Raw genomic sequence first — 21,542 nt, 5'->3', positions numbered from 1 at the left:
GTGTGGGACTGGTATTTTGTGGCTGGACAGTTGTTAAGTGAGTACTACTGATGTCTGTAAGTACTACCATGCCCATGTCTGATGTCTATAATATCTCAGAAACAACATACTGTGCACCATCTGGATGTAACATCTGTACATCAAGAAACTGTTAAGGAGAGTCTGTTGTGAAGTTCCTACAACAAAGCCATTTAACAAACACTAGTGTCCAAATCACTGAAAAATCCAGCTAATCTCAAGGATAGGGAGGTGGTTCAATCCTTACATACCCTACATACGTATATCAGGTTGTGATTTGTTTTCTTCAAGCTTTGCTTTGAAGATATTACTGGATCAGCTTAACACCAAGGGGCAGATTCACTAAAGGACTAAGTGGCTAACGCTATCGACAATTTGCCAGAGTTGCCACAGGGACATCGACCTATTCACTAACAGGTGCAGGTGTCAATGCGCTAGCGAAAGAGACCGTCGCTAGCGTTCGCTCACACTCTATCGCCAGAGGAATTTTCGCTCAGGCAAAAGATTGTTACTCTGCAAATTCACTAAAGTGTTGATTTTACTGAACGTTACCTCTTTCACCAGATTTGACTTCAAAGTGCTTAAAAGAAGCTAGATCTTCCTCAATCTTCTGTCACATTAAAGTTCAAAAAACGCTGCGTCTTTTCCTTTTTTTAAGCGGGATTGCCTGCAAAAATCCTAACTTTTTTGGGTAACCGGTTTTGTCCAGACATTTCTTAACATATGGAACATTCATTTTACAGTGGGCTCATGTGTAGGGCATTATATTAATTCTCTTGTCTTCAGTGTCGGACTGGCCCACCGGGATTCCAGGAAAACTCCCGGTGGGCCCAGGTGTTGGTGGGCCCTCTTGTTTCAAAACATTTTACCTATTTCGTGGTCATTCCGTATTTATTTATGGGGAAAAATTCTAAATAATGAGAGAATATTGTAAGTATATATAAAGGACTAGAAGAATAAAGTGGCTGAGCGAGTAGAGGAGGAATAATAGTTTGGAAAGGTCCACTGTCACTGTCTAAGGTTTACTGGTGGGCTCACGGTTTTAGGTATTCTGGTGGGCCCAAGGTCTAAGGCTTTCTGGTAGGCCCCTGGCATCCCATTCCGACACTGTTTGTCTTTATTAAGGTTCCCTGGACATTTTTAATAAAAAGTGGTAACTTCAAGCATTTGCACCAGCATTTATAATAAAGACGTCCGTACAACTTTAAATTATGCAAATTGACCGAAGCGCAATATCACTAGCAAAATCGGCACAAAAGAACACTACGAAATGCTCGCACTGGCGAAGTAACGCTAGCGAAAAGTCACCAGCGTTCGGCGTCCAGGAAGAAACCTCGCATGTTAGTGAATTGGCTTAGTCATATCGCATTTGTGCCTGGTGAAGTGGTGCGAGGTGGGTGAAGCTGACGCCCGTTAGTGAATCTACCCCCAAGGATTCTGACAGGGGTGTAACCAAGTACTCTGGGACATCACATGACATTATTAGGGTTGAGTTCAGCTGAGGGAAGCTATAAATGGTTCTCCATAAAAGAAAGGGCTCCTTAGATGTTCTCATAACACAAACAAAGAGATACTGTAAGCCTGTGCCAAGCACAATTCAGCATTGACAATCCCCTTTGCTCATAGTCTATAAAGAGAGATAGTATAAGACTATGCCAGCCTCTTCCCCTGTACTAAGAACAATTTGGCAGGAACAGCCCTCTCACTTTGCTCATAGTCTAAACTGAGAGATATAAAACTCAGTATTGCCCTGTACTGAGCACATAGAGAGTAAAAAGGCCACATTAAACACAACAGGTTAGATGTTTGGCTCCAACGGAAGACAAAGTGGCTCTATGTTGTGCTTCTTTATCCTTCTTTGTATGTTTCTAGTGCTGAGACACCTGCCATTAGAGTAGTGTTCATGGCAAGTATAAAATAAAATAGAGATGTTAGAGAGATGGTTGGCAGTGACAGCCCAACGTAGTCCAAATAATTAGTCATTCCAACCAATGGATTGGCCGGCTCCCAAGTTATGTGTAGTAACAATGAGATGAAGTAGCTCAGATGATGACCTCATGCACAACATTGCCGTATGTAATTCCGTGCCTTCCTCACTTTAGTAATCACATTAAATCTCACACAATTCGGTAGTCAGACCTCATTGACTCATTTATGTTTGTAACTGGGCAAATGTTGCCCCAGTATATGTGTATTGAATAAGTTCAAACTGATCTGGTCGTATTACATGAAGACTGTAGTTGTCTGAGATCTATGTGATAAGATGATGGAACTAGGTGTAGGCAGAAAAAACATATGCCTGGGTGCAACTATTTTTTAAAAAGGTAGGGCATGCCCAATTCTAGAAAAGAAGTTTATTATGATATGCACAGCTGCACAGTAGATCAGTTCCTTGTCTCCTTGCTTTTATACTGCCACCTGGTCTTGGAGTCAGACCAAGGTTCCTAGGACCCAACAGAGAATCTGATGTTCAGTTGCCACTGGTATAATAATGGTGGAGACTGTGCCAAAGGATACACAGCTTATATGGGTTCATGGTAGAAATACAGTAAGTTAGGCTGAAAAAATATGCATTTCCATCAAGTTCAACTTCTATATACAACCTGCCTAACTGCCAGTTGATCCAGAGGAAGGCAAAAAAAAAAACATTTGAAGCCTCTCCAGTCTCCAATTGGCCTCAGAGGGGGAACATTTCTTCCTGACTCCAAGATGTAATGGGACCAGTCCCTGGATCAACTTGTACTATGAGCTATCTCCCATATCCCTGTATTCCCTCACTTGCTAAACACCATCCAACCCCTTCTTATACCTATCTAATGTATCAGCCTGTACCCCTGATTCACTTCCCAGCTCTCCCTGTAACACCCCTTTCCCTCCTCTAATCTCATTGGCTCCCTCCTGTCTGCTGGGAGGAGCTACTGGTGAATAAAGCATCCGACCCTTCCTTATACCTATCTAATGTATCAGCCTGTACCACTGATTCACTTCCCAGCTCTCCCTGTAACACCCCTTTCCCTCCTCTAATCTCATTGGCTCCCTCCTGTCTGCTGGGAGGAGCTACTGGTGAATAAAGCATCCGACCCTTCCTTATACCTATCTAATGTATCAGCCTGTACCACTGATTCACTTCCCAGCTCTCCCTGTAACACCCCTTTCCCTCCTCTAATCTCATTGGCTCCCTCCTGTCTGCTGGGAGGAGCTACTGGTGAATAAAGCATCCGACCCTTCCTTGTACCTATCTAATGTATCAGCCTGTACCACTGATTCAGGGAGACAATTCCACATCTTCACAGCTCTCACTGTAACAAACCCCTTCCCAATATTTAGCTGGAACCTCTTTTCTTCTAATCGGAATGGATGACCTTGTGTCAGCTGGAAAGACCTATTGGTAAATAAAGCATTAGAGAGATTATTATATGATCCCCTTATATATTTATACATAGTTATCATATCACCCCTTAAGCACCTCTTCTCCAGTGTGAACATCCCTAATTTGGCCAGTCTTTCCTCATCGCTAAGATTTTCCATACCTTTTAGTACCTTAGTTGCCCTTCTCTGTCCCCTCTCTAATTCAGTCAGTCCTGTCCTGTTTGAGCAATGGGTACCAAAGCTGTATGGCAGATGGGGCCTTACCAGTGCTCTATACAGTAGAAGAATGACCCCCCCGTGACTCTCTGCCCCATTTAATACAAGTCAAGACCTTATTTGCCCTTGATGCTGCTGACTGGCATTGCTTGCTACAGACAAGTTTATTATCTACAAGGACTCCAAGGTCCTTCTCCATTATGGATTTGCCTAGTGCAGTCCCATTAAGGGTATAAGTGGATATTGTTACATCCCAGGTGCAGGACTTTACATTTATCAACATTGAATCTCATTTGCCACTTAGTTGCCCAAATTGCCAGTTTATCAAGATCCTAAGAAAGGGCTTAAGGGATTGTCTCAGTCTAGGGCCCACTAGGAAATCTTCTGGTACTTCAGCAGGCAAGTCCAACTCTGCCTGCTCTGTGTCCACAGCTAACTCTTCTAGTTATAGGTAATGGTCTCTGGTATGGGGTCTGGTTTTGGGGTAACATTGTGAAAGGTGCGTAAAGAATCAGGATGTCTGTAAACATCAGCAATAAACATCTGCTCTGTATAAATACTCCCAAGAGACTATTTACAGTTGTGGTCATGGTGCAAAATGAGTTTAAATTAAAACTTCCGGAACACGTCAGTCCCGATTCACTCCCACAGTATGTCTGTGCTGTATCAAGTAAGGAACTTGCTGCTTTGTGTAGCAAAAAATATCTACAGCCCTGGTTAAATGATTATTTTGTATAAGGCCTATGACAATGTACTCAATAGGGCTCAAAAACATGCTGGTGTCCATTGGACAGAAGTACCATGGACCACCATTGGGGTAGGCCCACATCCTACCTTCCCTTCTTTCTGGCCCTTCCCCCTGACTGAACCTGTTCTAACTGCGGATTGTGTCCTCTCTCCATGGCAAAGTATTTTACCACCACTTTATACTTCAATGCCAAAGTATTGTCTCATCCATGGGCGTGTGGGGCCATGAAAAAGATTTTGGTAGGACCAGCTGAGTCAACGCATACCACTGAAAATACTTTCTGACCGCTTAGGAGACATTTGCAACTCCAAGCTGTGACCACCGAGGTATAGGGAAGACCAAGACATTGAATGGCATAAAAGGGTGTGGCAGGAGTGGTTCCAGGTATATCATAGACCTCCATATATATATATATAGATATATATCTCGACAATATAGGAATCTGCTCAACTGTGTTCAGATGGTTCTCCTAAAAAATATAAAGAAAAAAATGATAAAACACTGTGTACTATCCAAAACTCCCACATCCAAATGGTTCACGCTGTGGTTGCGGGGGTGTAGGAACGATGGAGAATATCAACCATCAACCAGTCTATGAAAGGCGTTGGGAAGAAAACAACCTCCATTCTTAACGCGTTTCTAGGAAACAACAGGAACAAGTTCTCTAAAAATGCTTTCAGAACAGAAAAATCCTAATCAACAAAGCTCAGAGCGATAAACTTATTATAAGCGTTTGGCGTGTTGGCCGCACGGAATAACCATCGTCTCTCCATGGGAACCTGCTGATAGAGATTTCCGAGGAAATTTGAATAAAATGATCCACTTTTCCTCACCAGAGGGAAACACTTGAGCACAGTGCAACATGCATGGAACTTATTTTTGTGTGTTTTAATTTGTTTTAATTTGTAAAACCATGCTTTCAGAGATAATATCAAGATTTAGCCCAGAGCATAATCTCCACAGGACTTGCATTGCTACATATATAAAGAATTATTTAGGGACCACACCTTAGCCCTATGTGGCAGAGGCTTTCTTTGAGACATGAAGGCTTTTGCACACCCACAGAGGGATTAGTATAAGTATTTGTGGCATCAAAATGACAAAATGCAGGATTAGAGGATTTTTCGAAGAGATATGAGAATATCTCTATTTATTTTTGGTTCTCATAATTGTGAAGCAAGTAAGTAACTTATACTGTAACAAATCATGGGGCCCTCTATAGTTGATTAGACTTTATATAGCTCCATTATTCATGTAAACTAGGATAGTACGGTCTATTGCACATAGCGATTATTTCAATTCAAGTAGTACGACCCCCTACTGTGGTACTGATGCAGGTACCCAACAGACTCCATTTTGCCTAATGCAACATCTCACTTTACTGTCTGCTTCCATCTTGCACATCTACCAACATATTATTGGTTCAACTGTCAGTATCTCTTCCATCTTTCTCCATCTTGCCCTCTTGCCACCATTTCTCCCTACTGTCTTCATCTTGCCCTATTGCCCCCATCTTTCACTACTGTTATCATCTTGTTCCACTTCCACCACTTCTCCCTGATGCCTCTATCTACCCCTTGCCTTCCCCATGTGCTACAATAGCCACCATCTCTCCCTACTCTCAACATCTTGTCCCACTTCCATCACCTTACCCTACTGCCAAATGTATCCCTACTGCCACCATCTCTCCCTACTGTTTCTATCTTCACCTCCTGCTAGAATAGCTGCTATCTATTCCTAGTGTTTTTATCTTACCCTGTAATCATCATTTCTCACTACTGTATCCATCTTGTCCCACTTATTCTACGTCCTTCATCTTGCCATAATGCCACCAGTTTTCCCTACTGTCCCCATTTTTCCCTACTGCCGCCATCTCTTCCTACTGTGTCTATCTTGCCATACTGTCGCCATCTTTTACCATTGCCACCATACCACTCAACTGTGTCCATCTTGTCCTACTGCAACCAACATGCCCTACGGCCTCCATCTTGGTCTACATCTGCCATCTTGCTCTGCACTGATGGATATCCCCATACACTTGACAATGAGAGTTCATTATACAATCTATGTTTTCCATAGAACCATTAAACATAATTTCCAATGTTCACGGGTGGTCCATCATCTATTTTAGCTCAGTCTCAGCCATCCTATCTTCCTTGTTACCCCCCTTGGGTTTTGGTTTAAGCATATGTGTTAATTTCAGGGCCTTTATTGTCCTATATTTGCTAGAATTGTCCTTTTCAGGCATGGAATTGTGAATTGTGAGTTATTCAGTTTCACTAGTTATCCCTGTCTTTCGCCAGTCGTAGTCCCTGGTATAAAACCACACTGTCTTGGACAAATATGTGTTAACAAAAGTGATGTAACTATAGGGGGAGCAGACCCCACAGACACAGAGGGGCCTGGGAATAAACACTGGGGCCCAGGAAGGACTGATATCAGGTTACTTTCCCTGGATCTACAGGTTATTTGATAGAAATACAAAGAAGGGGGTGCAGGCATCATCACAATATTCCTCTGGTTAATGGGTCAATGTTCTACATAATAAATCTGCCCTTTTCCCTTTATAAGAACTTTATGGGCTTGATATTCCTGAGAGAATGCATCATATAACTTACAAGTACTCTTTTTAAGGCCAAACGCAAAGGGCAGGAACACGGAGTGAGCAGAAGAAGATGAAGAAACAACACAATAAAAAAATTTATTTGTGATCCTTCTGTAGAGCAAAGGGAGTTATAATTAGCAGTAGAAGAGGGTAATTATTAGTTTGCGTATATTTGTCCTCTCTGCAGATGGTACGAGACACAAGTATCTGTGTCATAGCGGAACTGGAATGAAGAGAGGAGTGTCAGCTTCATAAGATCAGCCGTAGGCACCCATGCTCCCCTCTTCTTCTTCTTCTTCTTCTATCCAACATTTTATTGTCATTTTCCTCTCACAGAGGATTCTATTCCCAGCTGAACCGAATCTGCACTCAAACAGCCTAATGAAATAAGTAATATTTTGACATTTGTCATCACAAGCAGCGATGATATATTGTAGGAGGAGGGTGTATCTGTAGATAAGCGCCGGGGAACATCAGTCTATTAGACAACCTCTGTCATCCTCAATATAAATAACAATGACAAAGTGAACATATGGAGTTTGCAGAAAGGATTCATTTGGGGAAAGCAGACAAGGACTGAACCACTTGGTGCTCTCTAACCTGGTCGCTCTGTAGATCACGACATATTAATGGCCATTGTAGTCTTCATTGATTTCTTCTCCAACCTTGCCTTTAAACAATGCTCTCCATTAACAACCCCTGAGATCTCCTGATAGGGAGAGACAATAGCGCTCTTTGGGGAAATATCTGCTATAAAATATGACCACACGAGAAGCAGAAGAAGTAATAAGATTCAATGGATTAGAAGGAAATCACCATTTTTAAACAAACTAAAACCTATGTTTTTCTTAAACAGTTGTTTTTGCACAAGGTTTAAAGCATTTAATTTCAGGAAACCAGAATGTTGCTGTGTATGTAGACCTCCAATTACTTCCCACAGTTTTGTGCGCTGGACTCTTAATATTTTCCCTAACCTACCTAGCCCTTCAACATACCCCCACTGAATGATCTCCTGCTCTGGAATTATATAATATCCTGATCTATTCTGTTGTCATAACATCCACCCACTCTCGCCTCAACACACTTTCAGAGCCGAATCCAATGAGCAGAAATCTTTGCCACACTCCACAAGATTGGTTAATAGCTTTGAAGAGACTGCTATTGAGAAGCTCATCCCCCAAGTCCTATCTGTTTCAGAGCTCAGTATCCAACAGCAAGACCCCTTCTCAACATTTTTTCTATAAATCCCCCTAATCCAACCTGTCACCACTGATATGCTCATATGCTTACTGCAACTTGAAGCACTGCTTCTAATACGGGTTATGTAGGCTCCATGGTGTACTAAATGAGCTCCTACATGGCATAGGAAACTGGTGCAGGTGGGGCCTAAAACGATATGGTTTAAAGATGTGATAAAGTTATTCATATGCGTCCAAAGCCCCCCATTAAATGTGTAGAGTTACTGACATACCCTGTGTGTCTCTATTGTCATAAGTGACATTCATGGGTGAACTTTATTGCCAAATTTCTGACCTTCCTAGACTCCACGTTATCTGTTTTCCAGCAATATTTTGGGTTTCCCATCAGCAAACTTCTTGCCTTTACTTCCAAAGACATTTGCTGGCCACATTATGACAAAACCACTGGAGAACAATGAATGGATCACCTTAAATTGAAGTTATTGGCCTCTATCATATTATAAACATACATAAACTCCAAATTGGACCTATTATCTGTTGCCCTGAAGTCATCTGCACTCCCCAGCTGTAATCTTCTTCTTGCCTTTACTTCCAAAGACCTTGACCTTGACACTATAATAAAACCACTGGGGAACAATGAAAGGCTCTCCTTGAATGGAAAGGTTATTGGTCTCTGTCATTAAATTCCACTCTGGACACATTATCTGACACCCTGCAATTAGCTGGCCTTCCTAGCTGAAGTCTTCTACTTGCCTTTACTTCCAAAGACTTTGGCTGTCTACTTTATCGCACATTCATTGGAAAATAACACAATCTTGCCTTGAACGGAAAGATGGTTACTGGCATCTAACATTAATCAATACAGTGGACACATTATCACCCTGCATTTATCTGTGATGTCCAGATGCAATCTTCTTCTTAACTTGACTTCTGAAGACCTCAGCTGACCATTCACCTTATAACAAAGCCTCTGCAGAACAATGAAGGTTCACCTTTAATGAAAAGTTGGCAGTCATTGGACCCTACCTCCACATAGGACACGTTATACACGACCCTACAATTTTCTGCCCTCTCTTACTGCAATTTTCTTCTTGCTTTTAATTATGAAGACCCTGGATGATCACGTTATGATTAAACCACTGGAGAACAATTGAGGGTTTACCTTGAGTGGAACATAGAAATATTTGCATTATTTGTTCATGTCAATTTGCTTTTTTGTGTTCTGTTCATTCCCCCATCCCAACTGAATTAGAGTAGACCCTGTCCTCTTGGTTTCACATGGTTTCCAATGTCAATGATAAGTCAATAACAGTGTCACCAGATAATAGAGGTAGAGTGGGCCTCTTACATCTCCCTTGAGTTTCATTGAAAGACATAAGAAATAACAAAGAACAAGAGGCTGCCTCTTAAGACTTGAGGAACAGACCTTTCCCTTGAGGGCAATCCTAATTTTTCTTCATGGTGAGAGCAGTGAGGTTGGGGAATGCCCTGCCAGGTGATGTTGTTATAGTAGATTCTATTGATGCCTTTAAGAGGGGATTAGGTGATTTCTTCAATAAACATGATATCCGAGAATTTTGGGATCTCAAGATTCACAGTTAATTTAATATAGGTATGGTATGTGTGCATTTTAGGCATATATCTATGTATAGTGATGGGCGAATTTGCGCCGTTTCCCTTCTGCTAAAAATTTGCTATTTCCCCCGAAATTCGCGTAACGTCGGAAAATTTGCGAAACTGCGCCGGTGTCTCGTTTATGACGCAGACGTCAGTTTTTTTTATGCCGACGCCCGTTTTTTTATGCCGACGCCCGGTTTTTACGCCAACGCCCGTTTTTTTTTTAATTCGTCCATCACTATCTATGTGCTGTATATATAGGTGAGTGTATATATAGGTGTATATATGCATACTGTATAATCGAGCTGGGGATCATTTAGAATGACCCCCAGGGATGATTTAATGGACTGTTGTCTTTTTTAACCCAAATGAACTGTGTGCCGCATCCATAGAAACGTAAAGATAAATTCAATGACAAGAACAGCAGGTTATTCTTGTACTGAAAGGGTTTATACTCATGAACATTTACTGTTGCATTTACAGAGCTGGCGGATAATGGGGTCTCCAGTTGACCAGCCTACTTATTCCAGCAGGGGAGAGCAGCAAAGCCTGCTGGGACAAATTTCAGAATCTGCAGTGCTCCGAGTAACCTCCATTAATCCCATTCTTCCCGAGCAATGACTGGAACAAACACTGCCTAAAAATACCGTTTTCTGAGACCTTCCCATCCTACAAACACTTATGTTAAATTGCACAAACAGGGTTGTCATTATAATGTCATTGTCATGTGGCAACTGTCAACAGCAACCGCTGGCGAGTAAATGAAAGAAATTCAGATTGGGTGTCGGGGATTTAACACTGTATGAGCAGCAAATAAAGAGCAACGAGAGGATATTGGGGCCAATTGGTTACAGTTTTTGCCTTCTGCCTATGACCAGTCTGGAGCTAAAGAATGAAGAATACAATTGAATGAAGACAGTTACTGTTGACCCCTACTTTGGGTTCATCAAGACTTTCCTTGCCTTTAGTGTCTTCTTTCTCACATGGTTCTTCTACAAGGGAGAATTAGATGGCTGGTGACTGTTCCTGCATAGAACAGGACAACATAAAGCTCAACAATAGACTACAAATGCTACAGCTCCACGATCACCGCTACTTGGACCTCTGTTCCCAGTTGAAAGGTCATCCAGCAGCCAAGTAAGATGTTCCTTCTCTAGATGAACCAAACGACTAGAAGTAGAACACATAGGTGCCAGCAAATTAAGGACTTCAAATAAGCACAAATGTCATAGTGTCCTTTAAGATTTAAAGGAGAAGTCAAGTAGAAAATACTGGATGCCAATTTGACACCTGTAGTGCCTCAAACTTTTTTAAACTGGACCCCTTCTTTAAAAAAACAAACTGGCTCGGGGTACCCTGCTGCAGAGCATGGCAGCACCATCTTTGATGTATTCCCATGTGTCCCTTTCAGGGGCTTGATCATCCAATCTCGAAAACATTTCACCACTGATCTGAAGACCTTCTTCAGTTCAACCCACTTTACATTCTTATTCATTTTTGCCTAGTCTCTGGGAAGGGAATGTGACTGTGGGATAGCAGGTATAGTAGGGAGAGATGGTTCCTATAGTAACAGTGGATAATAGTCTCTGGGAAGGGAGTGTGACTGTGGGATAGTAAGTATAGTAGGGAGAGATGTGTCTATAGTAACAGTGGATAATAGTCTCTGGGAAGGGAGTGTGACTGTGGGATAGCAGGTATTGTAGGGAGAGATGGTGTCTATAGTAACAGTGGATAATAGTCTCTGGGAAGGGAGTGTGACTGTGGGATAGCAGGTATAGTAGGGAGAGATGGTGTCTATAGTAACAGTGGATAATAGTCTCTGGGAAGGGAGTGTGACTGTGGGATAGCAGGTATAGTAGGGAGAGATGGTGCCTATAGTAACAGTGGATAATAGTCTCTGGGAAGGGAGTGTGACTGTGGGATAGCAGGTATAGTAGGGAGAGATGGTGCCTATAGTAACAGTGGATAATAGTCTCTGGGAAGGGAGTGTGACTGTGGGATAGCAGGTATAGTAGGGAGAGATGGTGTCTATAGTAACAGTGGATAATAGTCTCTGGGAAGGGAGTGTGACTGTGGGATAGCAGGTATAGTAGGGAGAGATGGTGCCTATAGTAACAGTGGATAATAGTCTCTGGGAAGGGAGTGTGACTGTGGGATAGCAGGTATAGTAGGGAGAGATGGTGTCTATAGTAACAGTGGATAATAGTCTCTGGGAAGGGAGTGTGACTGTGGGATAGCAGGTATAGTAGGGAGAGATGGTGCCTATAGTAACAGTGGATAATAGTCTCTGGGAAGGGAGTGTGACTGTGGGATAGCAGGTATAGTAGGGAGAGATGGTGCCTATAGTAACAGTGGATAATAGTCTCTGGGAAGGGAGTGTGACTGTGGGATAGCAGGTATAGTAGGGAGAGATGGTGCCTATAGTAACAGTGGGATAATAGTCTGTGGGAAAGTTTCAAAGAATCCATAGAGTTTGAGTATCTAATGACAACTGGGGGCGCTATACACAGAAGGGAAGGAATGTGAGAAAAAGAAGGTGATGTTCCCGACATGTAGAAGCTGCAGAACAAAGAGGAGATAAACAGTACTTATATATAGTTTACCTTTTCCTTTCATGTCACTAGCTGTGGCCTTTGTAGACAAAAACCTGTAAATCTCCAGTCTGCACAGAATATCAGTTGACTCCATTTTAATTTAACTCAGGCTGAACATTGCAGAATCTTGACACCAAACTCAGCTCACCTTTTAATGAGACTCTACTTGAAGGAATAATAAGATCTTGTCGTGAAGGGAACCCACAGGATTTATCTCTGGCACCTATTCATCAAAACAAAGGGATTAACCAGTCAATCACCTCTCATTATGTCTTGTTACAAATCTAATCCCCTGGTGCTTAGGCTCTGAGGAGTAAATCCCTGGGATTGTATTGCCTTGCCCTGTGTTAACTCTGCATTCAGTTCAGTCTTCAGCATCTCAAAGAACTTCTTAGCGGCAACTCTCTCTGAATGGAAAAATACAGCAATAAGTAGGGTTGCTTTCACTTAAAGTTGGCCATACAAGGGGCTACTGCTCATGGATATCCAACCAATCATCTCCAGGCAATACAGGTGTATAGTATATGAGGGGGTGTACACTGCCTGGTCTGACATTTATTGTTCCCATCATCTGGACACAAATGGCAATGTCCCCATCCAGTCTGATTAGGGTTTGATTGGATATCAATTGTTATAGATGGAAATTCAAGTTGAGCTAGGACCCCATTGGCGTGTGGATACAATTATCTCCCAACTTGACTGCACTGACCTTCCATGCAATCCAATACCTGACCAGCCTAGAGATTGGGTCAACCCAATGTGGCTTTCTCCTTGGTGGCCTAATTGAGTTTGGGACAAGTTTAGATAATCTATTGCTATCATTGATCATAAAATTATAGAACAACTGGACCAAACATGAACAGATTAAGTAGATACTGTCTCCAGTTAAATCTTTCTTGGCCGAACTTAAAGCTCCTGGACCTAAAGGTTGCTGATAAAAGCTCAGTCCAAATTGGCAGCATATTGGCCAGTGTATGGGGCCCTACAAGTGGTTTCCCCCAAAGATATGTGGGTGACAATTGGCCAGATGTTGTAGTTCTTTGCCTTAGTTTATAACAAATGGTGATTAAATGGTGAATAACAAACAAGGGTTTACAGAGTCCAATGGGATTAGAGGGCCCTACGCGCGACTAAAGGTTAGGGTACAATTTAGACATTAGGATTTTAGAAACAATTTTGTGATTTATGATACAGCAATGATTGATTAATTAAGGTACATTGAATAAGCTTCTTTAAACAGGTGGGTCTTTAAGGGGCGCTTGAAAGTTTGCAAAGAAGGAGAAAGTCTGAAGAGGAAAGCAGAAGCCCGAGAGAAGTCTTGTAGACGAGATTGAGTTGAAGTGATGAGTAGAGAACGGAGGAGGAGTGAAGGTTGCGTGAAGGAGAGTATTTGGAGATCAGAGATGAAATATAGGGAGGGACTTCATTGTTAAGGGCCTTGAATGTACGTGTGAGTAGTTTGAATTTGATTCTAGAGGAGATTGGGAGCCAGTAAAGGGACATACATTTGGGAGCAGCTGATGTTGAGCAGTGAGATAGATGAATGAGTCTAGCAGTCACATTTATAACAGATTGGAGTTGTGAAAGGCGACTTGTTCGAATACCTGTGAGGAGTAAGTTGCAGTAATCAAGGTGGGAGATGATATGAGTGTTTTAATTGTGTCTGAACTGAGATATGGTCGTATTTGGATGTGTAGTGAAAAAGACAGAGTCTAAGATAACTCCTAGGCAGCGTGCCTGTGTGGTGGAATGAAAGGTGGTGTTGTTTTCTGTGATATCTGAGGGACAGGGGAAGATCTTGGAGGAAATATAATGAGTTCTGTTTTAGGAAGATTTCGTTTCTGGTGGCACTTTGACATCCAGGAGGAGTCAGCAGAGCGACAGTCTGTAACTTGGGAAAGGACAGAAGGAGAGAGGTTAGGAGTAGACAAGTAAAGTTGTCATCAGCATAGGTGATACTGTCCAACCGACCGAATACGTTTTTCTAGTGAAGTGGTATAGAGTCCGAAAACAGCAGAGGGCTCAGAACAGATCCTTGTAGGCTCACACCATCAGCTGTGTATTTTAAATTAGTAGGCTGTTCGTATGATATTCCCTGGATACTCCGTCCTGTCATCCACAAATAATGCAAATGTATCATAAAGGTTGGGAATCATACAGCAAGCAGAATAACTGCTAATAGGCTTTTATTGTGTGTCCACGCGACATGTTTCAGGCTTCAAGAGCCTTGAGGAACTCCAACAGAGAGTAGGGAACGTAGAAGTAGAGTTAGAGAAGGCAACTGTAAAGGAACAGTCAGACAGATAAGATGTAAACCATTTGGATGGAAGAAGGGGAACAGGACGATAGTTAGCGGGAGAGCTGGGAACAAGGGAAAGTAAAGGAGTAATTAGTGCTTGTTACTAATACCAGTAGATACCAGTAGAGAGCATAAGGTTAAATATGAACAGTTCATGGCGTCCATTTGACAGTATCTTTGCAAGTAGACAGAGCGAGACACCATGGGAATCATGACTTTGAAAAATGGCTGAGCTATTTGTTCCTTATGTATCTATGCTCATTCAAGCCTATCTTCAACTCCTCCTTACCTGAACTGGAATCTCTAATGACTGCTGGGAGTTCTACACTCATGGGAAAGTCGCAGACACATCCATCTTCCTGCTACAGAGGGAAGACCCAGGGCAAGACCACTTTCCCTACAGCCTAGTGATGCCACGACTGAGTTATCTATATTGACTGAATCTTCCTACAATGACAAATTGCTATGGGGCTTCCCAGAACATCAGTCATGATAGAGCAACCCCCCCCCCAGCCTTTCTCCAGCACTACAGATGGTTTAACTCAGTCACAGGAAAGGGTCAAGTTCTGAACCATACCATCAGTGTTTATTCTGTGCTCTCCATGTACAGACTGTATTAAAGGAAGTATGTGGAGATTTTAGCCTTAGAGAAAAGCGTTCAAGCTCACCTATGTGCACTGGCCACTAGAGATGTCGCGAACTGTTCGCCGGCGAACTTGTTCGCGCGAACATCGGGTGTTCGCGCTCGCCGGAAGTTCGCGAACGTCGCGCGACGTTCGCCATTTTGGGTTCGCCATTGTTGGCGCTTTTTTTTGCCCTCTCACCCCAGACCAGCAGGTACATGGCAGCCAATCAGGAAGCTCTCCCCTGGACCACTCCCCTTCCCTATAAAAACCGAAGCCCTGCAGCGTTTTTTCACTCTGCCTGTGTGTGCTGAAGAGATAGTGTAGGGAGAGAGCTGCTGCCTGTTAGTGATTTCAGGGACAGTTGAAAGTTTGCTGGCTAGTAATCGTTTTGATACTGCTCTGTTATTGGAGGGACAGAAGTCTGCAGGGGTTTGAGGGACATTTAAGCTTAGGTAGCTTTGCTGGCTAGTAATCTACCTTCTACTGCAGTGCTCTGTATGTAGCTGCAGTGGGCAGCTGTCCTGCTTCTGATCTCATCTGCTGACTGCTGCAATAACAGTAGTCCTTGTAAGGACTGCTTTTATTTATTTTTTTGTTGTTTTACTACTACTACTACTACTACTACTATAAGAGCCCAGTGCTATTAGTCTAGCAGTGTTGGGGAGTGGGACTGGTGTGCTAATCTGCTGCTCCTAGTAGTTCAGCAGCACCAACTTTAATTTTTTTTTTTAATATTCATTTTTTTTTTATTTTACTTTTTTTTATTTTACTACCGCTGTAGTAGTGTATAAGTTGACCTTTTAGGCATTATTTGCCCTGTAGGCATTATTTGCACACTGTTTTCTTCAACCCGCCATCGAGCTGTGTGACCTTGTTCACATTCTGTCTAAATATCCATAATATTACCGTCTCCAGAAAAAACACCGGAGTCACTTTTTTCAAGCAGCCATAATATATTTTACGTAATCCGTATCCACCGCTGTAGTAGTGTATACGTTGGCCTTGTAGGCATTATTTGCACACTGTTTTCTTCAACCCGCCATCGAGCTGTGTGACCTTGTTCCCATTCTGTCTAAATATCCATAATATTACCGTCTCCAGAAAAAACACCGGAGTCACTTTTTTCAAGCAGCATTCATATATTTTACGTAATCCGTATCCACCGCTGTAGTAGTGTATACGTTGGCCTTGTAGGCATTATTTGCACACTGTTTTCTTCAACCCGCCATCGAGCTGTGTGACCTTGTTCACATTCTGTCTAAATATCCATAATATTACCGTCTCCAGAAAAAACACCAAACAATGCCTACAAGGTCAACGTATGGCAGTTGTTTAAAGAGAACAGTAGATTACTAGCCAGCAAAGCTACCTAAGCTAAAATGTCCCTCAAATCCCTGCAGACTTCTGTCCCTCCAATACAGAGCAGTATCAAGCAGATTACTAGCCAGCAAACTTACTATCATCTGTCCCTGAAATCACTAACAGCTCTCCCCCTACACTATCTCTTCCAAGCACACACAGGCAGATTTTTCAGATACATTTTTGCCCTTGATCCCCCTCTGGCATGCCACTGTCCAGGTCGTTGCACCCTTTAAACAACTTTAAAATCATTTTTCTGGCCAGAAATGTCTTTTCTAGATGTTAAAGTTCGCCTTCCCATTGAAGTCTATGGGGTTCGCGAACCGTTCGCGAACCGCTCGCATTTTTGCGCAAGTTCGCGAATATGTTCGCGAACTTTTTTTCCGACGTTCGCTACATCCCTACTGGCCACCACCTTGACTCCATGTGAGTTTTTACTACTTTATTTGGAGATCTTGTTCCACGGCCTAGGTCGAGGTACTAAAAACAGCTCACACACTGTATTATCCATTTCACATGATGGGCCTGGCCTATGCGTTAAACATCAAAACTTTGAAAGCAGCATATTGACCAAGATGATATAACGCTGGAATGGGCCTGCACTTTAAGGTGTCTACGGTATTGCAGTTCAACCATCACTAAGGTTTGCCTTCTAGACCTGCAGTGTCCAGACTATAGCAATGCAAACAGATCACTTAGACCTGCAGTAGATCAACATATCACTTAAATCTGCATCTTAAACCCAGAATGTCCAGGCTATTACAGCTCAACCATCACTAAGGCTTTCATTCTAACTCATAGGTGTCCAGATTTTAGAAATACAAAGACATTGCAATGGCCTGCATTGTAGATCTGGGATATACAACACACTTTGAAGATTAACAAGATCACAAAGACTTGCATTCTAAACTTGAACCATCTATCACAGTTCAACCCCATCACTAAGACCAGCATTTCAAACCTGGGCCATCCAGATTATCACATTTCAACCACAGCACTTAGGTGTCCACGGTATTGCAGTTCAACCATCACTAAGATTTACTTTCTAAACTTGCAGTGTCCAGACTATAGCAATCCAACTACATCAGTAAGAATTCCTTCTAGACCTGGGGTGTGCAAACAATAGCAGTTCAACCACATCCCTAAGATCTACATTCTAAACCCAGGGTATCCAGGTTATCAGTTCCACCACATCACCAACACTTGCTTTGAAAACATGGGGGTGCCCAACGTATTGCAGTTCAACATATCACTAAGATAGTAGTATGTATTCTACAACTAGGGGAATTTAAGTACCACAGTTCAACTATATCACTAAGCCCTGTCTATAGCAATCCAGACACATCAATAAGACTATCATTTTAAGACAGGGGTGTCCAAACGATCACAGTTCAACCACAACACTAAGGTCTGCATTCTAAAACGTGGGTGTCCAGACTAACACCGTTCCACCATATAACTAAAACCTGTAATGTTAATATGGGTTGTCCAGAATATAAAAGTTGAACCACATAACTAAGACCTGCACTCTAAACATTGTGACTATCACAGATTTACCATCGCAAAGTATCTAATGCTGTATGCCAAGACTGTCACAGTTCTACCACATTACTAAGACCTGTGTTCGAAGGCTGGGGCATCAAAACAATGACAGTTCAACCACAAAGCAATCCAAACACATCAATAAGACTTTCATTCTATGCCTGGGGTGTCTAAACAATAGCAGTTCAACCCCATCACTAAGATCTTCATTCTAAACCTGAAGTGTCCAAACTATCACAGTTCAATCATATCACTAGATCGGCATTCTAAACCTGGAGTGTCCATACTATCACAGTTCAGACACAACACTGAGATCTACATTGTAAAGCTGGGGTGTCCAGACTATCACAGTTCAGACACAACACTAAGAGCTACATTGTAAAGCTGGGGTGTCCAGACTATCACAATTCAAGCACAACACTTATATATAAATTCTAAAGCTGGGGTATCCAGATTATTACTGTTTAACCACAACGCTAAGATCTACATTCTAAAGTTGGGGTGTCCAGAGTATGACAGTTCAACCCCAACAATAAGATCTACATTCTAAAGCTGGGGTGTCCGGACTATCACAGTTCAACCCCAACACTAAGATCTACATTCTAAAGCTGGGGTATCCAGACTATCACAGTTCAACCACAACACTAAGATCTACATTCTAAACCTGAAGTGTCAAAACTATCACAGTTAAACCACAACACTAAGATCTACATTTTAAAGGTGGGGTGTACAAACTATCACAGTTCAACCACAACACTAAGATCTACATTCTAAACCTGAAGTGTCAAAACTATCACAGTTCAACCACAACACTAAGATCTACATTTTAAAGGTGGGTTGTACAAACTATCACAGTTCTACCACAACACTAATATCTACATTCTAAAGCTGGGGTGTCCAGATTATTACTGTTTAATCACAACACTAAAATCTACATTCTAAAGTTGGGGTGTCCAGATTATCACAGGTCAACCACAACACTAAGGTCTACATGCTACAAAGGCAAGGGCTAGGTCGTATCATTCTGCATCATTCATGCATTGTTTTAGCCAAGGGTGGTGGCCAGTAAATATTTCCCTTCCATCAAAGCAGGTTGAACACAACTGACTCATGCCGTGAGCCTCAGACTGACAGCAGGATCGGATATTTACACCAGTGAGTGGGGAATTTGGAATCCCCTATTTATTGACACACAGTGCGAGTGATTGAAAGGATTAAAGGGTGTCAGGAGGAAGGTATGAACTATTTTCTGTCTTTAAGATAAGTAGGATAGATAATCCTCTTCATTCTGAGTGTGTTTTTAAATCTCTGACAGGTCCCTTTAAAGAGCTGGCTACAGTAAGTCCTATGTGAGAATGCACCAAACTGCACCAATGCCCTATTGATCTGCCCCCACTCCGAGCTCTGAGTGATGAATCGAGTGATATCAGCCCCGTGGCACACAGACGGTTACATCAGCCCATTAGTACATAGGCCTGGCACGGGGGGGGGGGGGGGGGCTTGGGATAGAAATGGTGCGACAAGGAACCCAAAATAGAGGCTGACAAAACAAAAGGCGATATCTCTCTCTATAAACATGAGTCGTAGGGAGGCGCTGGCTGATGGATAACCACTGACGTGCCCAAATTAGCACAAAATGAAGAAAGTTAATGCCAAAACACACAGTTTTTTTCTCTTGGATCTGAGCCCTGAGACGTTGTATCCCTGTCTGGATTTATAAATATGCCGACTTCTACATATCAAAGCCTCTCTAATTCAGCTACAACACCACCGAGGGAGCGGAACATTGGGCCAGGATGAAAGTGCCAGTTGGGGGCCCCTATATGTTCCTAATTACACCTGGAATTGGAGCAGAGAAGCTGCCACATAGAAGGGGGCACAAAATGGGATCATGGGCAGCTGTTTAAGCATCAGACTTGGGCTAAAAATGGGCCTTGGACCCACACGCTCCATTAGGGCCAGAGACATTCTCAGGGGGTGGCAAATAGGGACAACTGGCCAGGGTCCGACAGTTGAGAAGGACAGTAGGGGGGTCCCATTTTGACTGCAGAAATGCCTGCCCATGGATTCCATCAATTTGGGGGCTTCCTGGGTCCAACTATTGGTAGATGGAAGTAGTTGGTGCCTTGGGTGACCTCAGTAGAGAGGTGTATATAATACACAGTGAGTAGAGAGGTGTATATAATACACAGTGACCCCAGTAGAGAGGTGTATATAATACACAGTGACCCCAGTAGAGAGGTGTATATAATACACAGTGACCCCAGTAGAGAGGTGTATATAATACACAGTGACCCCAGTAGAGAGGTGTATATAATACACAGTGACCCCAGTAGAGAGGTGTATATAATACACAGTGACCCCAGCAGAGAGGTGTATATAATACACAGTGAGCAGAGAGGAGTATATAATACACAGTGACCCCATTAGAGAGGTGTATATAATACACAGTGACCCCAGCAGAGAGGTAAATATAATACACAGTGACCCCAGCAGAGAAGTGTATATAATGCACAGTGACCCCAGTAGAGAGGTGTATATAATACACAGTGACCCCAGTAGAGAGGTGTATATAATACACAGTGACCCCAGTAGAGAGGTGTATATAATACACAGTGACCCCAGCAGAGAGGTGTATATAATACACAGTGAGCAGAGAGGTGTATATAATACACAGTGAGCAGAGAGGAGTATATAATACACAGTGACCCCATTAGAGAGGTGTATATAATACACAGTGACCCCAGCAGAGAGGTAAATATAATACACAGTGACCCCAGCAGAGAAGTGTATATAATACACAGTGACCCCAGTAGAGAGGTGTATATAATACACAGTGACCCCAGCAGAGAGGTAAATATAATACACAGTGACCCCAGCAGAGAGGTAAATATAATACACAGTGACCCCAGCAGAGAGGTGTATATAATACACAGTGACCCCAGCAGAGAGGTAAATATAATACACAGTGACCCCAGCAGAGAGGTAAATATAATACACAGTGACCCCAGCAGAGAGGTAAATATAATACACAGTGACCCCAGCAGAGAGGTGTATATAATACACATTGACCCCAGTAGAGAGGTGTATATAATACACAGTGACCCCAGCAGAGAGGTAAATATAATACACAGTGACCCCAGCAGAGAGGTGTATATAATACACAGTGACCCCAGTATGGAGGTGTATATAATACACAGTGACCCCAGTAGAGAGGTGTATATAATACACAGTGACCCCAGTAGAGAGGTGTATATAATACACAGTGACCCCAGTATGGAGGTGTATATAATACACAGTGAGCCGAGCAGAAATCTAAGGAAGAGGAATCCCTGCCACTATTATCGGGG

This window comes from Xenopus laevis, chromosome 8S (genome assembly GCF_017654675.1).
Source record: "Xenopus laevis strain J_2021 chromosome 8S, Xenopus_laevis_v10.1, whole genome shotgun sequence".
NCBI classification, from domain to species: Eukaryota; Metazoa; Chordata; class Amphibia; order Anura; family Pipidae; genus Xenopus; species Xenopus laevis.
Note: the sequence above shows the minus strand (reverse complement) of the source record.